Raw genomic sequence first — 7261 nt, forward strand, 5'->3', positions numbered from 1 at the left:
ACTGCTGAATCTTTAATTATTTATTTCTAAAACAAACCAAAAAAGGGAGGGAAGAAAGTAGGCAAAATGTTGTACTCTCAGATACTTATTTTAGTAATGTTTTTGATATTTCCATATTCTTAAAATATTATTGAATGTAAGGATATTAAAAAATTCTGATCTGCTCAGTAACAAACTCAAATTCTCAATTTAGAAGAGAATCACTAAATTCTAATTATAATGAATAAAAAAGACATATCTAGACATAATTTTAAAATAATTGAACTCCAGTATAATGACAAAGTTTACAGGATTTCAGAGAAGTAAAAAATCAAATCAAACAAGAAAGTATTGTGAGACTAGAAACAGATTTTTCATCTTCAATGTTAAACAGAAAAATACATTCATTTATGAATTATCATGAAGAAGAGTGATTTCAAAATACTGCTATTAGCTAAGATGTAATTCTTCCATGAAAACAAAATAAAGACATTTCTGACAGGAAGGAAATAATGTATACACCTAAAATCACCTGTATAATTTTTGAGAAAAACTGTAGCCATAAAAATGCAAAATGACAACTTTGTAAGACACTTAACAAAATAAGGGAAAACAAAATTCAATGAGAGCAGAGAAAATTTTTTATAGAGAGAAATTAAATATATATCAATCCCAGCCTTTTACTACACATAAATTTGAATGTATATATCAGTACATACAAGTATTTGAACCTTTATAACTAGGAATTATAATAAAAGCATTAAATAATAAAATAATTATTCTACAAAACATAGTTCAAAAATAAAAAAAAAATGAGCTAATCAAATCCAGGAGTCGTAAAGTCATTCCAAATATCTTCCTCCATAGAGATTTTAAAAAAATTGATCCTATGAAATGTCTTGTGTAAGTTTAGTAATTATTGTAATTATTCACTGTTTCTCTGATAGTAGATCCATTTACATATATTCTTAGAATAGGCATGTAGTCAGTAATAAAGTAAGAATATAGTAAAAGTTACAATAGGGAGGAAAAGAGTAATAGAAACTTAAGTCAGCATAGGAAAAACAAGTTGGAACTGGGAAAAAGGAAAGAAATTTAATCAGTAATCAACTTAAAATATGATAAAACTATCTTTAAAATATCATTAGTTACAATAAATGTAAGGTAGAGAATTTGTTTATTCAAAAGAAAATACTAACAAATTGACTAAAATATAGAACGCCAGTGTCATGCCATTTGAAAGTAAACCATGTAAAATAAACTATCAAAGACAAGTTAAAAATAAGGAATGAACAATTTGTACACTTACAAACAAAAAGAAAATAATGTGGCAATAATTACATAAGACAGAGGGCAAGTCAAGGTCAAAGGAAAGACTAATTAGATCTTAGGGGTACTACACATTTATTAATTAAGTTGAACAATATAAAATTGATATTTTTGGCAATTGGAAATTTGTCCTAAAAATATTGGAAATGTGTGAACATTCAAATATTAAAAGTCTAGGGCTGAGGTTGTGGCTCATTGGTGGAGTGCTTGCCTAGCATGGGTGAGGCACTGGGTTTGATTCTCAAGACCACATATAAATAAATTAATAAATAAAGGTCCATCAACAATTAAAAAAAAATTTTAAAAAGTAAATCAAACTCATCACTGTATTATAATTCTAGTGAACTAAATATTATTCAATGCTGAGAAATGTTTAACATTACGAGAAAAAAGAAAAGGTTAAAAAATCCGTAAATCTTATCAACACATGCAAAACACCCTTTTTAAAATTCATCAACCATTTCTAACAAAACATGTAAGAAAAATAAGACTAGACAAACTAAAGTAAAAATTTTTGAAAATTACTTTCAAATATTTAGTAAACTATAAAATAGTAAAGATGTTTCAAAGAAAATTAAAAATAATATGAAGAAAACCATTATCACCAGATTTATTCAACTTGCTTTTAATAAAATATAGTGGGGAGATATTTTAGAAAGAGGCATAAATACATGATAGTCGGTAAAACCAATATTTTTATTTTCCTACAATATAGTTGGTTTTGGAAAATTAAATTCAAAGGATCTTCTCAAAATCTTTAAACTTAATAAGAGATTAGCACTGTAAGTACATAACTTACTCATTTTCTTTATAGTTTCATTGGATAGTTGAAAGTAAGAAATAGGGATTTAAACCACAATAACAACTGTTGAACTTCAACTGGTAGAAGAGACCATCAACAAACTGTTCATCAAGCAAAGTTAAGTCAGTTGTTTTATGTATTAAGAGAGACCACTGCCTCCAGAGTCTATTAGTAGATCTTGTCAGGACAATGATAAGGAAGGGGTATCTATAAACTGTGGTATTTGATTTAAGATAGGTCTTCCCAAGAGTGTGATTCTTGACTGGAATCTAACCAAGTTCGTATTATAGTAGGTTAGGGTTGACAATCATGCAAAGTGAGTGCTTTGAAGCAAATGTTAAGGAGAAAAATCCAATGAGGAAACTAATTTTTCTGAAAAGGGTGCTGTTTATCCTAATGAAATAAAATTGAATAGAATTTGCTCAAATAAAAGAAATTGATGAAAATTCAATTACAATTATTTCTAGTGTTACTATCCTGGGCAGATATTTCCTAGAGAGATAATTATCTAGTAATTCAGATTAAATAGTAAAGTCACCTTGATATAGAGTCATCTTTCTAATCCTATCAATCTGTGGCTATTAATAGTTTTATAGTTTATGACCAAATTTAAAAATATCTAAGACCAAATGTAATAGAAAACATACAATATATACAGATATTTTTAATGTAATACAAAATAAAGTTGAACAAGGAAACAGAATAATTGAAATGTGTTCTGATCTTTTATTATTATTATATAATATTTTTGCAATTTAAATCAAAATCTTTAAAGAATTCCATAGAGATGAAAAATGCTAAAGTCTATTTTTAAATTTATATTAAGAAAATATATGTATAAAAGTTTTAAAGTTTTGAAAAATGAGAGATAATTAACTCTATAATATGCTAAAGCTTAATATGTCTTTATTCAAAATTATGTGGAATTGACTCAATAATAGCTAAATTAGTAAACAAATTAGAACATCAAGAAATAAATTCAGGAGTATTTGGGAAGTTATTGTCCTATAAATACAGTAGTTCAATTGAAAAAGATCTTTAATTTTCTGTGTATAGTCATCTAACTCAAAAAAAAAAAAAGATCACTTGCTTATATACAAGTGATACAAAACCTACATGAAATAAAATTCCTGCTGCAAAAAAAAGTGATTAACTTAAAAATAAGAAAATTTACTAAACTATTATTGTAATCTTTAGGAGAGGGAAAACTTTTACCTAGAATGAAACCTAAAACCAAAAGACATAAAGATCATGTATTTCACTACTTCAGAACTCATTTGCAAAAAACATAATTATCAAAACCAAAGACAAGATATAATGAAAGAAAATTATAATAACAAAATTTTAAAAAGTTAATATTCATAAGAAAAAGATCATCTTATTATGGTTTGAACAAAAGAATAAATACAGGATAAATATCTGAAGATGGAGAAGTTATGGCAGCCAGTGGGTGTGGGTCCAGCTGAGTCCAAAAACCTGACCTGGCAGAGACCTGCCATGGGTATGATCCAGTGTGACTAGAAAACCAGGTGAAATTCAGTCATGAAGAATATTATACCCAAAGGAATTAGGGACATTCATACCTGGGAGATCCTGTGTGCCTTGCACCCTTTGAGTCTGGGAGTTGGCAAGACCAGCTGGGGAGGACCAGGAACTTGATTAGGCAGGGATGAAGTGAGGGGGGCAGTGAATATGTACTTCAAGACTGAACCCAGGAAGCCTAGAAATACAGGAGCCACTGGTGATAGAGGGCGCGAAAGACAGGCTCTTCTGCGGCAAGAGTGGAACCCAGGGGAGACCCTAGTGGTACATATTTCCAGTGTGCAGGTCAGAAGCAAATGGGCTCCAGAGGTGTGATGGTTTAAAAGCTCCAGAGCCCTTATCATTCAACAAAATACAGTGGGTCTAGCTATTCCCAAACCCTGCCTTTAGGAGCTCTCCCTCTGGGAATCCCTTTCACAGAACTCTACAGCATCCCCTTGCTGTGAGTAGAGCTGACAACACCATCTAGCCTCTCCCACCTCATACTGCCAAGAAAGGAAGCTGAGAATGGGAAACTTGACAAACTCCACACACACACAAAAAATGATCTGACAGTCTCTGACTATAAGTCTTGTGCTTGCTCAATGCACACCTCAAGAACACATTGGAAAGAAAGGCAACTGGGAACAGACAACCAATGTATAACATTATTGACAATCTTTTGACCACAACATAAAAAATTTCCTAATCTTCCATCAAGAACCATTTTTAAGTTTTGTGTTCTGAATGGTTCATAGACATTTGTACATATATATATTGGCCTCTCTTCTCATTTCTAGCATTTATTGAAGCTACTTATTTTCTTAACTCTGTCTTTTGAGGGCTAGGGGTTTTGATTAGTACACCTTGGTTTTGTTTTATGTTGTTGTTGTTGATGTTGATGTTTTATATTGCTTTTCTTCCTATCTATTTTTCTTGATTCTCTTCCTCTCTCTTCTTTTGCTAACCACCAAATTCAATTGTCACGTCTTTCACTTTTCCTTTAATTTTTACTACTGTTCTCTCTCCTCCCCCCTCACAATGATGACATCCTATATCTTTTCTGCATTCTCTCTCTTCACCTTTTTGATATATCAAACATGTTTGCAAAATACTATCTTTACTGTTGGCAATTTCTTACCATACTATTTCCATTTATAGTGCCAATCAACATTGTAAGTATCATAATAGAAACTTTGTTTATTTAGTTTAATGCAGTTCATTATTTGCATTGGTTGTTGTTATTATTTGTCTCCCCCTAAACTGTGAAGTACTGGAAAACTTCAGGGACACTATAAATTCATAGAGTACAAACTGTGCTCACCTTACCTCATATTCTCACTAATAAATGGGAAGACATACAAATAGTATGAAAAAACAAGGGAATATGCCATCCTAAACATATACCTCATTAAAAGAATACAAAGACAGCACAGAGGAGGAAATGTCAGAGAAGGATTTTAGAAAGTTCTTAGTTAAATGGATCTGTGAAGTGAAATCAGAGAGAAAATACAGAGAGTAAAAAGTTACTTCAATGAGGAGATAGAAGTCATGAAGAGCAATCAATTGGAAATCCTCAAAATAAAGGGAATCAATAAACCAAATTAAAAACTCAATGGAAAGCCTCAACAGCAGATGAGACTACTTGGAAGATAGAGTTTCAGACAACAAAGAAAAAATATATAACTTGAAAATAACATAGTCTTTGAAACTCTTGCCAGAGCAATTAGGGGAAAGAAAAAGAAAGAGAGAGAGAGAGAGAGAGAGAGAGAGGGAGGGAGGGAGCTAGGGAGGAGGGAGGGAGGTAGGAAGGAAGGGAGGGAAAGAAAGAAAGAAAAGAAATTAAAGGGATCCAAATGGAATAAATAGAGCTCAAACTATCCCTATTTATAGAAAACATAATCCTATATTTAGAAGACCCAAAACTCCACCAGAAACCTTCTAGAACTCATAAATGAATTCAGCAAAGTATCATGATGTAAAATTAACTCCCATTAAAAAAATCTGTAAATCAATTATGTTGCTATACACCAATGATGAATCAGCTGGAAGAGAAATCAGGAAAAGTATCCCATTCACAATAGCCTCAAAAAAATAAAATACTTAGAAATCAACCCAACAAAAGAGGTGAAGGACCTCTACAATGAAAACTATAGAACACTAAAGAAAGAAATTGAATAAGACCTTAGAAGATGGAAAGATCTCCCATGTTCTTGGATAGGCAGAATTAATATTATCAAAATGGCCATGCTACCAAAGGTGCTACAGAAATGTAATGCAATCCTTTTTAAAATTCCAATGATATTCTTCATAGAAAAAGCAGTCATGAAATTCGTTTGGAAAAATAAGGGGCCTTGAATAGCCAAAGCAATCCTTGGTGAAAAAAGTGAAGCAGAAGAGGCATAAAAATATCAGACCTTAAATTATAACACAGAACTATAGTAACAATATCACCATCATATTGGTACCAAAATAGATATGAAACCAATGGAACAGAAGACAGAGAAAAACCCACATAAATGGTGTTATCTCATAGTAGACAAAGGTACAATGAGCATAGATTAGAGAAAATATGGCCTCTTAAACAAGTGGTACTGGTTAAACTAGAAATACATACATAGCAGAAAGAAATTTAAACCCTATTACTCACCCTGCATAAAATTCAACTCAAAATGGATCAAAGACCTAGACATTAGACCACAGACCCTGCACCTACTAGAGGAAAATGTAGCCCAACTCTCCATCAGGTTGACTTAAGAACCAACTAATTCAACAAGACTCCTAAAGCATAAAAAGTAAAATCAGGAATCAATAAGTGGGAAAGTATCAAACTAAAAAGCTTCCTCACAGCAAAGGAAACAATCAAGGATATGAAAAGAGAGCTACAGAATGGGAGAAAATCTTAGCCACCTCCACCTCAGATAGAGCATTAACTTCCAGAATATATAAAGAACTAAAAAATTGTAACAGCAAAAATAAATAAATAACCCAATCAATAAATGGGCTAAGGAACTGGACACTTCACAGAAGAATAAATACAATCAATCAATAAATATATGAAAAAATGTTCAATATCTATAGCAATTAGAGAAATGCAAATTGAAACTACACTTAGATTTCATATCACTCCAGTCAGAAGGGCAATTATCAACAATACAATAACAATAGATGTTGGCGAGGATGTGGGGAAAGGGTACACTCATACATTGCTGGTGAGAGTGGGAATTGGTGCAACCACTCTGGAAAGCAGTATGAAGATTTCTCAAATAAAACCAGGAATAAAACCGCCTTTTAGTTATACCACTCCTCTGTATATATCCAAAGGAGTTAAAATCTGAATACTACAGTGATATAGCCACATGAATGTTTATTTCGGGTCAATTCCCAATAGCTTAACTATGGAACCAACCTAGGTGCCTTTCAACAGATGAATGAATAAAGAAAATGTGATACACACACACACACACACACAATGGAATATTACTCAGCCATAGACTATCATACTAAATGAAATAAGCCAATCCCCCCAAAAAAAACCCACAGAGGTTGATTGTTCTCTCTGATATGTGGATGCTAATACACAATAATGGGAGGAGGGGAACAGTAGAAGTTCAGTGGGTTAGAAAGGGG

Source organism: Marmota flaviventris, chromosome 1, assembly GCF_047511675.1.
Source record: "Marmota flaviventris isolate mMarFla1 chromosome 1, mMarFla1.hap1, whole genome shotgun sequence".
Taxonomy (NCBI): domain Eukaryota; kingdom Metazoa; phylum Chordata; class Mammalia; order Rodentia; family Sciuridae; genus Marmota; species Marmota flaviventris.